This window comes from Rhinoderma darwinii, chromosome 4, assembly GCF_050947455.1.
Source record: "Rhinoderma darwinii isolate aRhiDar2 chromosome 4, aRhiDar2.hap1, whole genome shotgun sequence".
Lineage (NCBI taxonomy): Eukaryota > Metazoa > Chordata > Amphibia > Anura > Rhinodermatidae > Rhinoderma > Rhinoderma darwinii.
In genome coordinates this window covers 44,435,400-44,454,033 of record NC_134690.1, presented here as the reverse complement: position 1 = coordinate 44,454,033, position 18,634 = coordinate 44,435,400, and the positions used below count along the sequence as shown (strand labels likewise).

At 43.3% G+C, this 18,634-nt stretch overlaps 1 protein-coding gene across 1 annotated transcript in view; it reads left to right on the top strand.

Moving 5' to 3' along the window:
- The first annotated feature begins 404 nt into the window (after window positions 1–404).
- The window catches only part of KCNS3 (potassium voltage-gated channel modifier subfamily S member 3), a 93,758-nt gene continuing 75,528 nt past the window's right edge, over window positions 405–18,634 (top strand). The window contains exon 1 of the mRNA XM_075863872.1: window positions 405–480. The gene's annotated coding sequence lies outside the window, so the exon portion shown is untranslated. The remainder of the gene's footprint in view (window positions 481–18,634) is intronic.

Here is an 18,634-nt window from a genome sequence, read left to right as displayed (position 1 = left end):
ATGCAGAACACATAGTGCCATGCTGTAGTTATCCATGGATGAAGAAAAAGAATATATTTACACAGGTGTAGCAGAGCTAAGTTTGTAATGTGGTACACGCTCATCTCATGGTAATATCACAATGTGTATTCTGGTACTCCTACTTCCTCCTGTCAATTTAGAAAGTTATTACAATGCAGGAGAAATAGTTAAGCTCTGCTACATAGAGAGGTAGGGGGTGTAGTGCAAATAGGCACTACATCCCATCTGGAGAGGGAGTCCCCGACTGGCATATGGTCCTGAGACTGCTGTACTCTGCTGTGTATTCCCCAGTCAGGAGGGGAGGGGAGATCAGGAGGTCCAATGATGGTTCTGCCTCTCCTGCCAGCATCCCCTCCCCATGCAGCCTGTGTGTGCTCGGGAGGGACCAGCTGCAGCAGCAGAGCCCGGGACTGGGAGCACCGACACAGAGCGGGACCATGCACACAGCTCTCTATCCAGGTATGTCACCCTACATGTCACCCTATGACTGGGTGCCCTGCTCAGCCTCTGCCAGGACTGGGGAACTTTTTTACTGCAAAGTGCAGTGCCAGCTGCAAACTCCTGTGTGTATTGCACTGGCATCACCTGTGCCATCTGTAGTTACACCCTCAGGCTTATTGACTTACCTACTTGTTAGCTATATCTATGCAGAATTGATTGTATGGGCAGTATTCGGGTGTGTCTGTGTTATACTGGTAGTAGAGTGTAAGATAGATCCAGTAGAGATGTAGCAGAGCTGAGTTTGTTACTTGGTACTACTCATGGTAATGTCCCAAGGTGTATTCTGTGGCTTGACATAAAACTGCAGGTAAAACTACTACATTATCTTAACTCAAATAGAGATGACGGAGCACAGAAGACATTGTTCAATGACAAATTCAGCCCTGCTACATATGTATTGTATGTGTAATATCTGTCCTATGTTTATATGTATGTAATAAAGCGGATCTGTTAGGTTGAATATACACTGCAATTTTTCAGTAAAGATTCAATATTTTCCCAGAATGTGAATTATCATAAGTGACGTGAAGCATTAATTATGTCATGTTTTCCATTGAGTTGTGCGGTGTCCTGGTCATCGGACATTTGGGAACAAATATATCAAAAATCATTGTAACATCCACTGCCCACCAATCATAACAATTATCTATCTATCTATCTATCTATCTATCTATCTATCTATCTATCTATCTATCTATCTATCTATCTATCTATCTATCTATCTATCTATCTATCTATCTCATATCTATCTATCTATCTATCTATCTATCTATCTATCTATCTATCTATCTATCTATCTATCTATCTATCTATCTATCTATCTATCTATCTATCTATCTATCTACCTACCTACCTACCTATCTATCTATCTATCTATCTATCTATCTATCTATCTATCTATCTATCTATCTATCTATCTATCTATCTATCTATCTATCTATCTATCTATCGTCTGTCTCTCTGTCTGTCCATCTAAACTTTATCTCCACTTCAGGAGTGATCATATTTAACTACAACATCCCACTTCCACCCATGTCACACTCACAGGGATCCAGGAAGCTGAGATATGGGAAGCTGTTTGGTGTGGTCTATCTGCCGGCCTGTGACATAGAACAAAGTGGTCATCAGTAATTTCCCCCAAAAATATTTTTGTTGCTACACTGGTGCTATTGTGTAACATAGAACAAAATATCCGCAGTGGCTACCAGTTCCCCTGTGTGAGCACCGTGACCAATGACTTATCTTACTGGAGCTCTGTAGGATGTGGGGTTGGGGTTAATAGAAGTCACACCAGCTTTTCCAGATTTGTGTAGATTTTGTGTGTATTATTATTACTATTATCATCATCATTATTATTATTATTATTACTATTATCATCATTATTATCATTAATTATTATTATCATTATTACTGTTATTATTATTATTATTATTATCATTATTATTATTATTAGTGTCATTATTATTATTATTATTGTCATTATTATTATTATTATTATTGTCATTATTATTATTATTATTATTATTATTATTATTATTATTATTATTATTATTATATGGGTGTGTTTCTTTAGCTGTTTTTATTATTGTAAATGTGGCTATTATATGTATTACTGTTACTAAGTTATTATAGAGCTATAACTTTGGTTATGTCTGCAGTCACTTTGCTTAAAGGAATGTTCTTAAAATTGAAAGGGATTGGAGGGATCCCTTGTACATTGACTATGTGTGTAGTCACAGCGCCATTGATAGTTCCAGCAGCCAGAACACCATCAACCTGACTCATGCAGGTGATTTTTCTTTGTTGGTATTCTTTGTATATGTCCTCCTAGTACCAAGAATATGAGAATGAGGAAGAAGCAAAAGTTACATACAGTTTAGGTGGGTTTTCAATTGAATGGCATGTCATTAACAGAAGATTTATGCATACAAATGTAGCAGAGCTCAATTTGCGATTTAACTGTGGGGTTAAATAGTTAGTGCATTGTGTCAGTTCTCCGAGTTAAGATGGTGCAGTAGCTTTTACCAGCAGTCCTATGTACAATCACAAATGGCACCTCATGATAGAACAATGGGATGTGCCAAATGATGAGCTCAACTTTACAAAGTCTGACAACACTTTTCATGGAATTGCATTCTGATGATTCCTTTCACTTTTGTCCATTTCCATTTGTCTATTTTTCTACTTTGGTCTTGACCACACATCTATTAGACATGTCTACCCAGCAGATCTAAATTTGTCATTTAACTCTTCAGGCCTGCAATGTTTGTACATTGGTATCACTTTCTGAGTTAAAGAGGCTCTGTCACCAGATTTTCAAACCCCTATCTCGTATTGCAGCAGATAGGCGCTGCAATGTAGATAAGAGTAACGTTTTTTTTTTTTTTTTTTAAAACGAGCATTTTTGGCCAAGTTATGAGCATTTTTATATTTATGCAAATGAGCCATTCTTAAAGAGGCTCTGTCACCAGATTTTGCAGCCCCTATCTGCTATTGCAGCAGATAGGCGCTGCAATGTAGATAACAGTAACGTTTTTATTTTTAAAAAACGAGCATTTTTGGCCAAGTTATGACCATTTTTGTAGTTATGCAAATGAGGCTTGCAAAAGTCCAAGTGGGTGTGTTTAAAAGTAAAAGTCCAAGTGGGCGTGTTTAAAAGTAAAAGTCCAAGTGGGCGTGTATTAGGTGCGTACATCGGGGCGTTTTTAATACTTTTACTAGCTGGGCGCTGTGATGAGAAGTATCATCCACTTCTCTTCAGAACGACCAGCTTATGGCAGTGCAGACACATCGTGTTCTCGAGAGATCACGCTGTGACGTCACTCACAGGTCCTGCATCATGTCAGACGAGCGAGGACACCGGCACCAGAGGCTTCAGTTGATTCTGCAGCAGCATCGGCGTTAGCAGGTAAGTCGATGTAGCTACTTACCTGCAAACGCTGATGCTGCTGCAGAATCAACTGTAGCCTCTGTGTCTTCACTGCCAGAAGCTGGGTGGTAACGAAGAGAAGTGGATGATACTTCTCATCAGAGCGCCCAGCTAGTAAAAGTAGTAAAAACGCCCCGATGTACGCACATAATACACGCCCACTTGGACTTTTACTTTTAAACACGCCCACTTGGACTTTTGCAAGCCTCATTTGCATAAATACAAAAATGGTCATAACTTGGCCAAAAATGCTCGTTTTTTAAAAATAAAAACGTTACTGTAATCTACATTGCAGCGCCGATCTGCTGCAATAGCAGATAGGGGCTGCAAAATCTGGTGACAGAGCCTCTTTAAGTACAACTGGGCGTGTTTAAAGTTATGTCCAACTGGGCGTGTATTGTGTGTGTACATCTGGGCGTTTTTACTTCTTTTACTAGCTGGGCGTTGTGAATGGGAGTGTATGATGCTGACGAATCAGCATCATCCTCTTCTCTTCGTTACCACCCAGCTTCTGGCAGTGCACAGACACACAGCGTGTCTGCTGCAGAACCTCTTTTTAAAAAGTAAAAGGTGATGTGTTTATTTGATATGATTGATTGTGAACCCATCCCATCTCTATAGATCCGGGTGAGCGGGAATAATGTAATGCGTTTTAGACCCCTCTACTTTTGCAGAACTTCTTTTAGGACCAAAAGATGGAGTTTCGGGACAGTATTAGTATCAGTGATTGACATATCTCTCTCCCTTTCTTTTCATAAAGAAGTTCTGCAGCAGCTGTGGTGTGTACTGCGGAGTAAGATACATTCCTATGCTGTTGAGAAAGAGGAGAATGTCATTGATAGTTTGTTGATTGACGTTGAAGAGGTTTCTCCACCAAAGATTGTTTCCACCAGTTCCCAGCAGTCGGACTCCTACCGATCCGTAGCACGGGGGTTAATGGACCCCATTTTCAGTGAATAAATAACTACTCATGCCCATAACTCTTTATTAAAAGTGAATGGGATCTATAGAAACAGCTGAGTGAGAGTCCACGGACCCTGATCTCCACTGATCAGACAGTCCATGGAGCGGTGGGTAATCTACAGGCCGTGGAGTATAAACTATGCTGACCTCACAATGTATCAGTTATATACCTATAATACAGTACCTGGCGATTATTCTGAGATAAGTGGCGCTACATAGATGCTGCTTATCTCGTCATCCTTCTTCTGTGCCATCCACCGATTGACTGACATATTGCCGTTCCTTCTTACTTTAAAAAGAGGTTCTTCCGCAGCTGCAGTGTGTATTATACAGTTCTTTGCCCTAGCTGCTACAGATGCAGCAGACCTTCTTTATGAAAAGTATAAAGGCGTTTCATATCGACTATTTTATATATGGTGGACAAGAAGCTTTCACAAAAGATGTTCTGCAGCAGTTCAGGTGTGTTTTATTTGGAATAATGTACTCCTTATTATAAATTATAAGAATAATAGGTGTAACCTCAGAGTTTGGTGACCTGTATTATTGTACTTGACCTGCTGCCTTGTGCTTTTATGCTCACAGAACTCCTTGGTGACTTCTAATATTCTTTAGACTTTGCAGGGGGGAGGGGGGCATTACCCTATATATTATTTACAGACACCCAGTGGTATTCCTAGTACTGGGTTGGACTACTAGTATGAGGTTCTGGAGGTAAGGGGAACCTAAAACTTAACTGCACCTCCTCAAGCAGCAATTCCAGGGATCCATGGACTGTAGGCATTGGATGGTTGTATGGGTTCATCAGCAGTAAAAACTTTTTTGGTAAAAAATTGTGAATTACTGCATTAGAGCCACCTATCTCAGGGATGGGCTATGGAGCAGTGTCTGTACACACACACACACACACACACACACACACACACACACACACACACACACACACACACACACACACACACACACACACACACACACACACGCAAAGGTGTACAAGGGGGAATGGGGAGTAATTGTAATTGGGTGGTGCCACAACAAAAAAGGGGAACCCATTTCTATGAACCCTATTTACTTATCACATATCCCTTTATACATTATGGAAAATATTCAGAAAAATGTTAAATGTAGCAAGCATAGACAAGGCCATGAAACCATGGTAAGTTGTTTTAATGGATAGTACTTCAATTAATAGGAAAAAAGTGGGAATCCTCAGCAAAAAATCGATTATAGAAAAATAATTGATAGTCATGCCCTATGTCTACCTGACTAAATATAATAATATTGCTATGTGTCATGTAATAATGCCTGGTACGTAGACGATGTAAATATTTCAATGATCAGTAGTTCACACAGATTTTGGATTTTTTTTAAAATAAGGCATATAGTAGATATTCCCTCTTGTAATGGTCTTTTCATTCTTATATTTAGAAGTGTTTTCTTGGTCTCTGGACTATAAGCAGAGCCTACAAGTCTTCTGTGCTGCTCTCTAATTCCCCTAAGGAACTGTGGGAAGTAGCAGAGTAGATTATGTACTGATTGTTATTCAATGATGGTTCCTGGGAACTTGTTATGTTGTACACCACCATGTCAGAGTTCACACTCAGCAATACAGTGCAGTTATTATCACATGTGCACAGCAGCTAGAAGCATTTACAATACAGTCAATCTTACCCAGCAATAGGATGATTAATAGTGTAGCTCATATAGTTTGTTTGTTAGACCCATGTTAGTGAAAGTTTCCTCGGATTTCTCCTGGATCACACTCCCTTAGAACAGTGGTCTCCAAACTGTGGGACTCCAGCTGTTGTGAAACTACAACTCCCAGCATGCAGGAGACCCACAGTTTAGGAATTACTGCTTTAGACAGTAAAGATGTGGCCACTTTTTTCTCTATGGGCCCCACAGAAATCACAAGGGCAGCTTCTGGTCTTAGTTCCCAGGGTATGATCTAACAATACAGACAGGGGTGGACCCACCATTGTGCAACCTGTGCAGCTTCACAGGGACCCAGTAGGTAAGGGGGTCACTTTCATCATAAAGCAACTTTCTTCTGTCTATTCGATTGCATGGTATTGCCTAAGCTAATTATTTTTTGGCTAACAATTACTTATGGATTGGGGGTATACTAACTCTCCCCCGACAGCCAATGTCAACATGCCTGATCCTTTGTTCACACATGAAATAAGCCATCATCAGAGGAGTATGACAGCGCCTTATTTCCCTCTCCCCATTGAGAAGGGGAGGGGTCAGGAAAAATGTCAGTCAAACAAGCTTGTTTGCCCAAAAGCTATCTAAAGTGTATAACTTTTTTGCTCATTGCCCCAGTTCCCCCTGTATATAGTTCCCCACACAGTGCCTTCTGTAGATAGTTCCCCACATAGTACTCCAGTATATAGTTCCCCACACAGTGCTCCCAGTAGATAATGTCACTCACAGTGCCCCCTGTAGATAGTGTCACACAGAGTGCCCCTGGTACCTAGTGTTACACACATTGCTCCTGGTAGATAATGTCACACACAATGCCCCTTGTAGATAAAGCCACAAAGAGTGCCACTGGTAGATACACACACACACACACACACACACACACACACACACGCACGCACGCACACACACACACACACACACACACACACACACACACACACACACACAAACACACACACACACACACACACACACACACACACACACACACACACACACACACACAGTGCCTCTGGTAGATAATGCCACACACAGTGCCCCCTGTAGATAGTGCCGAATACAGTGTTCCTGGTAGATAATACCACTCACAGTGCCTCTGGTAGTGTTACATACACTGTCCATTGTAGATAATGCCACACATTCGCTACTGTCTGAATTACCACAGGTATCCTTATTCAAACTATAGACATTGACTTGGTATCCTATTGGCCAGATGCTATCCTGCTACTGCGGCACGGCCCAGTGAGTCCACACACCCACCGTGACAGATTATATGTTGGTTCAGCCGTAATGTAATAAATTTGCTTGAACAGAGAGTAAACACCAGCCATTAAACAGTTAAATTACATCTTGCCCATTCCTGACCAGACCGCAGATGCTGTATGCTGCCAGTTAGTGATGCAGGAGAAAAGGTTAATTTTGCAACGTTCCAATAAGCAGGTTTCACTTGCAAATGAGTCTGCAGGACGGTGCTGAAGATCCAGTCTGATGCTTCTTGGGTTGCGGAGATTGTTTTGCAAGATGGTTTAGTCAATGAGCAAAAAATATTCACAACATGCCTGGAAAAAACAGACTTTTTTTTGCTGGTTCTTTATTTCTGCCAGTCATTTATTGGGGTGAAAATTTTCCACCAATAAGGGGAAAAAACATATATGGTAGTTGGCCTCTCTTTTATAAGAGATTTTCTATCAATGTAAGTAATGGATTATTGCAAACTCTCCCCTTTGTCTCCTTCTGTATTGCCTTGGCTTGCTGAATGGGGGTTAGACGTACACACAGGGGTACGACTTGTTACAGTTCTTCGGGCGTTTACGCCTCTGACCTACCATTGACATTAATGAGAGGCAGAGAAAGCGTATTCCACGGCGTTTTATGCCCACGGCGCTCAATGGCCGCGGGCGAAATACGCTGCGAAAAACGCTGCGAAAATCGGCGTACAGGGAGAGCAAAATCTGCCTCAAACTTCCAAACTGAAGTTTGAGGCAGAATTTCCGCCTGCAAAAAACTCTGTGTGAACATAGCCTTAGTCTTGGCAGCTCCTGAGCCGGGCAGTTAGGGAGCAGGGCGAGTCTCCATCAATGGTGGGCGATCTGATGACCAAAAGTAATACCCCAGTAAACGCTAATATAGCGACTAGATAAGAGAATAAGAAAATATATTTAAAATTATTTTTAATTACTTTTTAAATACTATAATATTACAAGTCCAGCAGTAAAATAGACCGTTATAAACACCAATTATAGGCATCAATGAAAGAATCCCTCATTACACCACTGTCCTTATAGATAGCGCCACATAGACCGCCTGTAGATAGCAACACATCCCCTCCCTGTAGATAGCGCCACACACCCCCTCTTATAGATAGCGCCACACACAGCCCCCCTGTAGACAGCACCACACACCCCCTCCTGTAGATAGCGCCACACACAGCCCCCCTGTAGATAGCGTCACACAGCCCCTCTGTATATGGTGCCACACAGAAATCCCCCTCCCCTTGTATATACTGCCAAACAGCAATCCCCCCTCCCTTGTATAAACTGCCACACAGCAAGCTCCTCTCCTCTTGTATACACTGCCACACATTCCCCCATCTTCTTGTATATACTGCCACACAGCAATCCCCCGTCCCTTTGTATATAGTGCTACACTGCAATCCCCCCTGTATATACTGCCACACAGCAATCCCCCCTGTATATACTGCCACACAGCAATCCCCTTCTGTATATACTGCAGCAATCCCCCCTGTATATACTGCCACACAGCAATCCCCCCTGTATATACTGCCACACAGCTGATACTCTGCCAGGGGACTCCAGCCCTGCTCCAGAGGGGTTTCCTATCGCTGGAGTTCCTGAGCAGAGCATTAGCTTATGCTCTGCTTGGGAACTCCAGCGATAGGAAATCCCTGAATTCACTGACCATATATGGACGTCGGGAGCAGGGCTGGAGTCCCGAGCAAAGCGCTAGCTGATGCTCTGCTCTGGGACTCAAGCAGTAGACAATGTGACAGCCCCTTGCGGTCATGTTCTTGATAATACGAACAGCACATAAAACTAGCCCTCAGTCACGTGGGGCCGTGTCACAGCATCATCATTATTAGAAAAGCTCCAGGACTTCCGGGAACAATTCACGAGGTTTGAACTGCACCATTTAGTACAGAATTTTAAATGAAAGTACATTAGTAAGTTACTTCGTTTCACATAAATATATTATTGCAATGCAATTTTTGGTCCCTGGATAAACCCTTTAAGGATGCAGTAAGATTTTAGTTGTTGCCTCAATACGTTTCTACAACCATAACTTTTTAGTTTTTCCCATTGACCTAACTGTATGAGCTTTGCTGCACAAGTTGTTTTTTAGTTTAGTTTTGTTTTATTTTTATGCTATTCACTGTCCCTGTGGTCGGACCCTTAACATTTCTCTAACATTTATCCCTTCTTCAGTAGTTACAATTACAGTAATACCAAATATGTATCGTTTTCTCTGTTCGATTACTCTTATTTAAGAAAACCAGTTCCAATAGAATAATATTTGTTTATTTCTCCTTTACTTTTGTATTTTTTTTCAAAACTTTATTGACCGTTATATATTTTTGTCCCACTAGGGGATTTTCACCTATAATGCATTACAATACCTCCACTCCAATGCATTATTGTCTGTTAATGGAAAACTTGCAGGCACCTATTTCTAGGCCGCCCGCTGCCAAGGCAATCCATCCGAAGTGATGATAAAGGGAGCCCTCTCTTTTTGTCTACACCTGTATGTGCCCCATTCACTATTAACTGTCCAATCTAAGAGGTAAACGGCAGGCATCAGAGTTATTTTGGCTAAAACCGGGATATGCTGGTTGTCAGGTACAACCAACTCCTGAAGGTGATGCCGTGGGCATAGCTTCTGTGCCCTTGCCATCACTGCATCATACCCCTATCGCATTATGCGGGAAGTACATCCCAGCTTTGCCCTTCATGTACAGCGGGATGTGGGAAGGGGAGTAACCAATTACTAAAGTTATCCTGAATCTTTTTAAAAAAAACAATATACATCAATTCGCTCTATAGCTTCTTCTCAGCAAATAGGGCCGGACTGTATGTCCAACGTGACAGGTTCCCTTTAAGAAATAAATACCAGTAATGCGATTCTTTATTATATTCTGAAAAGTAGAAACGTAACTTCTACCAGTATTTATAGTCACATACTATTCTATAGAAGTTATACTTTGAAGAAAAGAATTTACAAATGAACTGTGGAAAAAGCAGAATTACTTCTGACTCTCTTCTGCTGTAACTTGAATATAATATTAAGCAGTGAATGGAAACCATTTCTTTGCTTTTCGTGAGACTGATGTCATTGGAGGCCGTGAGCCCGTCCTATACATCAGCAGTGTTTGTGTCTCCTGGAATCGTTTTGTCCTTCGCTGTCTGCAAATATTTGTTTTCTGGGGCTGATGTACGGCTTGCTGAGGGTGCAACTTGTGTATTGATCAGTACTCTACGTGCAATGCAATAAAGCTCAAAATATCCAGACAAGTCTTTGGCTAACACGACTTGCAGTCCAGCATCAAAAAGCCTCCAGTAGCTATTATGTAATCCTTTCTTATATAAAAACTATATAGCGCACTATGGCCAGGAGTGAAAAGTCATCAATATACTGTAAGTAAAGTTAACTCCTTCAGGACTGAACTATTTTTTGATTTTTGATTTTCGTTTTTCACTCCCCGCCTTCCAAGAGCCATAACTTTTTTTTTTCCGTTAATAGAGCGGTATGACGGCTTATTTTTTGCAGGAGGAGTTGGAGTTTTTATCGGTAGCATTTAAAATACCATATAATGTACTGGGAAACTGAAAAAAAATATTTGCGGGTTGAAATTGGAAAAAACTGTGATGCCTTGATGGTTTTTTGGGTTTTGTTTTTATGGCTTTCACCGTGCAGTAAAAACAACAACTTAACGTTATCCTGTGGCTCAATACGATTACGGTGATACCAAATTTATATAGTTTTTTTTTACATTTTACTACATTTAAAGAATAAATGTTTTATTTTTTCTCTAACTTTTTTTTTTTTTTTTATCGATTTGAGCGGTGTGAGGGCTTTTTTTTTGCGGGACGAGCTGTAGTTTTTATTGGTACCATTTTTTGGTACGTAGAACTTCTTAATCACTTTTTCTTACATTTTTTGAAAGAGCTAAGTTGACCAAAAACAGCGATTTTGGCGGTTTCAATTTTTTATGGCGTTCGCTGTGTACATTAAATAAGGCTATATTGTAATAGTTCAGACTTTTATGGACACAGCGATACCTATTTTGTTTACTTTTTTATTTTTTACATTACTTTAGAGGAAAAATGGGAAAAGCGACTTTTAATATTTTTTTATTTTTTTCACTCTAAAAACTTAATTTCACTTTTCTTTTACATAGTCTATTAGTCCTCCGAGGGGAATTGAACCAGCAATCGTTAGATCGCTGGTACAATACACCTCAATACTAATGTATTGCAGTACATTGTCATTTTTACCAGAGGCAGGGCTTAACAGAGGCAGCGTGAAGGCAGTCCTGGGGGCCTTCGTTATGCCCCTGAGCTCCCATGAAAACTGTTGCCACCCCCCGATCTCGTTGCGTTTGGGGGAGATGAGTTGTCGGAGGGGGCCGTCCAATCTTTTCAACACTTCAGATGCTGCGGTCACGATTGACCGCAGCATTTGAGGGGTAAAACTTCCAGGAACAGCGCGATCGCTGTTCCTGGCTCTTAGGGCAGATACAGACGGACGTTGCGTTTTTGCGCGCGCAAACAACGCGGCGTTTCGCGCGCACTAAAACCACTTGACAGCTGCGTGTGTCATCCGTGTATGATGCGCGGCTGCGTGATTTTCGCGCAGCCGCCATCATAGAGATGAGGCTAGTCGACGCCCGTCACTGTCCAAGGTGCTGAAAGAGCTAACTCTTTCAGCACCCTCGACAGTGAATGCCGAACACAATATCGGAAAACCTGTTGAAAAAAAAGAAAAAGTTCGTACTTACCGAGAACTTCCCGGCCGTTGCCTTGGTGACGCGTCCTTGGTGACGCGTCCTTGGTGACGCGCCTCTCGACATCGGGCCCACCTCCCTGGATGACGCGCCAGTCCATGTGACCGCTGCAGCCTGTGCTTGGCCTGTGATTGGCTGGAGCTGTCACTTGGACTGAATTGTCATCCCGGGAGGTCAGACTGGAGGAAGACGCTGGGAGTTGTCGGTAAGTCATAACTTCGTTTTTTTTTCTACAGGTTCATGTATATTGGATCGGAAATCACTGTCCATGGTGCTGAAAGAGTTTAACTCTTTCAGCACCATGGACAGTGACTATCTCCTGACGTCGCGTACCGATAATTTTTTTGCCGGGTTCGGCCAAAACTAGTTCGGCCGAACCCGGTGAAGTTCGATTCGCTTGTCCGGCTTCGCTCATCGCAAAGACACTCCGTTTGAATGTTCGGAAACAGAAAAGCACGTGGTGCTTTTCTGTTTACATTCATCCTTTTGACAGCTGGTGCGCTGTTTCAGTCGGTTCGCACGGAAGTGCTTCCGTGCAACCTGCGTGGTTTTCACGCACCCATTGACTTCAATGGGTGCGTGATGCGCGAAATACGCAGAGTTATTGAACCTGTCGCGCTTTTTGCGCAGCAGACAAATGCTGCGCAAAAAGCACGGACTGTCTGTACTGCCCCATAGACTTGTATTGGTCCATGCGTGCCGCGTAAAAACCACGCGGCCCGCACGGACCGAATACACGCTCGTGTGAATCCCCCCTTAGTCCCGGGTGTCAGCTGTAAAACACAGCTGACACCCGCTGCATATGGAGCACATTCCAAACATCACCCCCGCACCATGACGTAATATCACATCCAGGTGCACGAAGGGGTTAATATAATGGCCTGTGTGTGGCCTTGAACTTGCAGGAATAGATGTAGCAGATTTGAATTCGTCACTTAACTAGGTCTAACGGCAGTCCTATGTAAAAAGACATATTGTGATATCACCATGGATTGAGCCAAATAATAAACACAGCCCTGCTACATCTGAAAGCTGAGCTCTGAGAGAGGGAGGTGGAGGGCCAAGTGCAAGATCAGCCTAACAAGAGCTAATATGGCTGACAATAGAATTGTAGCTGTCAGGAAGCTACTGCCTGTTACATCTGCGATGTCTGAGCCTCACCCAAAAGGTGGTCCAACTTCATATTATCCTTTTAGACGGGATGACCAACAAGCTCATATAGGTGTGATGGTCAGGTGTCCACATATGTTTGGCCATATAGTGTATTATATTCAATAGACATGACCGAGGATAATCGAGTTCGGTTCTGTCTTCCCCTAAACCTACTGCTGTGCCGACACACACCAGCTCCCCTCAGATTTTTCCTTTATTTCTCTAATCCCAAATAATGGCACGTAGACTTAGAGCTGGAATGAATTGGCCACCGCAACCATTTTATTAACAAACAACAAAAAACAACTTATTAAAAAATACCAGAAAATACAAAATAAAACAAAAACGTAACTTTTCACGCAAACCCCCATACAAACATCATTCACGTGAAAAAAACATCCACCCCTTACGGAAAATTAGAAAGGTCCTTGAAGCTAATAAAAAGGATCTGACGCTACTCTGCCCATATCTCTATTTTACCCCCAGCCGTCCTACCGCAGGCTCAGGGGCACCGTGAAAACCGCAGATGGCTAAAATGTCACCATTTTGCTCCCCGGGACACAACCCGGCAGGAGCCCTTACAAGCCAGATCCCCCATAATGTATAATCTGGGAGGGGCACTCTCCAGTATGAATCCCCCACCCAATTTTAAACAACTCCAAGGACCACCCAAACCAACCATCCCCTGCTGTGACACCAGGACACACAAAATTAGAACACACAATAAAAATGAAATAGAAAAACAACCCTTCAGCCCCCCAGCCGGTAAAAGACCACCAACACGTAACAACAAATAGGGAGGGAGGGTGGGACAACTGCTCCTCTCGCGACTTCCGGTTGGATTGGCGCTCAAAGCTTAGCGCCGTCTAACCAACGCCTTGTATCGCTCGGCTCCTCCCCTCCCTATTTCCCCTGTCATGCGCCTTCTTCATACTGCCGGGGCATAGATCTGGCTGTTCTGTTCCAGTGCTAGAGTATTTTGCAAGACACTGTCAGCGCTAGAGTGTTTCCATAGATGGTGCTAGAGTGTCTCAAATATAATACAAGCCAGATTGATCCCACAGACAGTGCCAGACAGAGTGCACTATAAACAGTGCCAGGCAAAGTGTACCCGTAAACATTGCTATCCGAAAAAGCACCCAAAAACTTTGCCAGCCAATAAGTGTCCTCATAAACATTGCCAGACAATAAGTGCACCTATAAACATTGCCAGACAGAAAATCTCCCCATAATTATTGCCAGATGCAAAGTGCCCCCATAAACAGTGAGAGTCAGAGAGTGCTTCCATGAACAGCATCAGCAAGAGAGTTCCCTCATATACAGTGCCCTACTCAGTGTCTCTGCAGACTACCAGTTATAGACATGAGAGCAATCAATAAGCAACCGCTCGCATGTCAACATAGATAAGCGCTAGACTCGCGGTTTGTAACGGCACAGGTTTCTCACTTTGTCGGAGACATATCCTTCCAGGAGATCTCTGGAAACTTGCAGACTATCCAGGAGGGTAGACAAGTATATGCTATCACCACACTCCTATTTCATTAAAGTAGACAGGGTGTTTGAATGACAGCTATAAATGCCCTCGATGTGACATTAATAAGTACCATGCAACAGTGGTGGGATCTTTTGCCACCAACTGATCAGAACAATCCTGTCCCACAACACGAATCACATTTGTCTTCTACAGTACCAAGGTCCAGGTGTCCACATCATTCAAACCCTTAAGAAATGACCTGCGTGACCCAACTTCTCCCATTTTACGGCATACATTTTCTGTACCGCTTGTTGGTTTTGTACTGGATCCTATTGTTTGTATCCAGAATTGTACAGTATTACTTCTATTAGGACTCATGCAGCAGACCTCAGTGGGCAGAGTCTGGATAGCAATGCTGTACATGTAAGGGTGGTCAACACCCCCATTGTTGGTCTGCTGTAAAAGTACAGCACAGGGACACAGGCAGTCACCCGTAGCTCGGGAGTTCGGCTCCCGAGCGAAAGAACACTGTAGTTGTCATGATAGCGGCGGGGAGACGCCAGGTGTTATGACGCGCTCGCGCATGTACAGGTGAGGCCACAAAGTCTCTGGCGGGAGAAGGAGAAGGAGAGAGCGAGGACCCAAAGTGACGCGGGTGCCAGAAGAGGAGAGAAGCGTGCGCAAGAGAGTGAGGAAGAGTGAGGGAGACGGAGATACAGAGAGCAGCGTGTGGCTGCTAATTGAAATGCTGGTGTGAGGAAGCCAGGCCAGAGAGGAGACGGCAGAGCAGCGGAGACCATACAGGCCTAGTGTGGAGGGATCGGGGACTGCAACGAGCCGCATTCTGGAAGCAGCACCAAGCCCAGCAGGCAGCACCGGCCGAGTAGACAGACCAGATGGGTACAGGTACTGACTTTCCCCCATTCTCACCTCGTGCCACGGCAAGGACAGTGGATTACAGATCCCATACTGCAGGCCGAAATTGCCAGCACCTTCACCCAAACCCAGAAGATGGAACAGATTCTGAGCCGTGTTCTCTAACTTCCCGACCTGCCCGTTAGTAATTGCCACATGCCATTGTCTCTGTGCTTATCTATGAGAAGTATGTTGTCTGAAGTGAGACGTTTTTCGAAGATTGTTTAAGCTGTTAACTATATAAAGTGGGTGGAGTTAGGAGCAGACAGTAGAACAAGCAGGGTAACAGAAGTCAGTATCGGATTAGCAAAAGGGCTTTGAACAAGTCGTATCTCTCACCTGTGGCTGTTCGGTTGCGTCCTAGGCGTGCTGCATAGCTTGGCCGCAGACAGAGCACGAGAGAGGGTTGCCCGAAGGCCGGTAAATCTCCTGACCCTCATGACGCAACCCGTGGCCGAGAGTTTAACTCTTACCTGGGATTATGCTGACAATAGTGGAAAGCTTCCACCGTGACTGTCAGATGCATGCCAATACCAAAGCTTGGTTTTTAGGCGCAACCTCTCTCCGGGGGACTCCAGCGGTTCGACGTCCCCAACCTCAGTGATACTGTCTGCTCCGCAGAAGGAAAAGGTCCTGTTCGTTTTATTGCAGTAAACGGTTAAACCAGAAGCTGTGTCGTATATATTGTTCCGCTACCTAAAGTCAAGTCAAGTCACCTACATACATCTGCTCAGTACAGAACCGCAAGGGCTCCGTGTTCTGCCATCCATTGGGTGCTGTATGTACAGAGATAGTCTCCCTGTGGGAGTATGTCACAATTCTATACGAATCTGACAGAAAATATCTCTGTATGCCTCTCCTATGAAATTAGAGGGATAGGGAGGTACTCGTGCACCTTTATGGGCAGTCCTATTACATCTCCGGACAATACAGGGAGGTCAAAGGAGCTCTCAATGCAAGTGAAACAGACCATCGTTAGGCTGAAAAAAAATGAAGAAATCCATCAGATATAGCACAAATGTTAGGAGTGGCCAAATAAACAGTTTGGTACATCCTTGAAAAAAAAAAGCACTGGTGATCTCGTGAACTCCAAAAGGCCCGGACATCCACGGAAAACAACAGTGGTGGATGATCGCAGAATCCTTTCCATGGTGAAGAAAAACTCCTTCACAACATCTACCCAAGTGAAGAAAACTCTCCTGGAAGTAGGTTTATCAGTATCTAAGTCTACCATAAAGAGAAGACTTCATGAGAGCAAATACAGAGGGTTCACCACAAGGTGAAAACCATTAATCGGCCTCAAAAATAGAAAGGCCAGATTAGACTTTGCCAAACAACATGTAAAGAAACCACCCAGTTCTGGAATAGCATGAAACTAAGATCAACCTGTAGCAGAATGATGGGTGGAAGAAAGTATTGAGAAGGCTTGGAACAGCTCATGATCCAAAGCGCACCACGTCCTCTGTAAAACATGGTGGGGGCAGTGTGATGGCATGGTGGGGGCAGTGTGATGGTATGGTGGAGGCAGTGTGATGGCATGGTGGGGGCAGTGTGATGGCATGGTGGAGGCAGTGTGATGGCATGGTGGGGGCAGTGTGATGGCATGGTGGAGGCAGTGTGATGGCATGGTGGAGGCAGTGTGATGGCATGGTGGGGGCAGTGTGATGGCATGGGCATGCATGGCTGCCAAAGGCACTGGGTCACTAGTGTTTATTGATGATGTGACTGAAGACAGAAGCAGCCGGATGAATTCTGAAGTGTTCAGGGATTTACTTTCTGCTCAGATTCAACCAAATGCAGCAGGTTGATTGGACGTCGCTTCACAGGACAGATGGACAATGACCCAAAACGTACTGCGAAAGCAGCCCAGGAGTTTATAAGGCAAAGAAGTGGAATATTCTGCCGTGGCCAAGTCAATCACCAGATCTCAACCCGATCGTGCTGCATTTCACATGCTTAAGACAAAACTTAAGGCAGAAAGACCCACAAACAAGCAACAACTGAAGACGCTGCAGTAAAGGCCGGCAAAGCATCACAAAGGAGGAAACCCAGCGTGTGGTGATGTCCATGGATTCCAGACTTCAGGCAGTCATTGCCTGCAAAGGATTCTCTACAAAGTATTAAAAAACACATTTTATTTATGGTAATGTTAATTTGTCCAATTACTTTTGAGCCCCTGAAATGAGGCGGCTGTGTAGAAAAATGGTGGCAATTCCTAAACGATTCACAGTATATTTTTGTTCAACCCCTTGAATTAAACCTGAAAGTCTCCACTTCAATTGTATCTCAGTTGTTTCATTTCAAATCCGATGTGGTGGCAGCAGAGCCCAAATCATGAAGATTGTGTCACTGTCCAAATACTTCTGGACCTAACTGTATGTATTGTCTCTACATTTACTAGTTCTTTATATATTATATGAGACTCCTCTTCATTGTTCTGTGTTTATTGACCACTACATTGTTCTGTAGACTTGATGTCATTCACCATGCAGGTTACGCTTCATTTGTTGCACAGCACTACCTCCTCCGTCTTCCTATTTAAAAAGCTTTATAAATCCCCTTAACCGTTACATTAATAAATCAATAGTAGTGCATCGCCGTGACCAAGTCTGAATGGTTTGCTTTGCTTTTTCAATCACAGTAAATACTAGAAATCCTCATTCTCTGTGTAAAGCTTAATTTCGCCCAAAACTTGACAGAAATTACCCTAACTTCCCAATTCTCCACAAATGATACTAAGTATCCAGGAAGCTGAGATATGGTGCACTGTATGTAGGCACTTCAACAACCAGAAGCGTAACTTGAAGTTCCTTGGATCCAATTCAAAATCTGTAAAAGGGTCCTTAACCATAATGTTTAATTTACAGTACTGGTCTCCATATATGGGGCAGACGGGCCTTTTAGGTCCATGGTTAACCATAATCTCGGCACCCCTATAGTTACACCCCTCTTCACA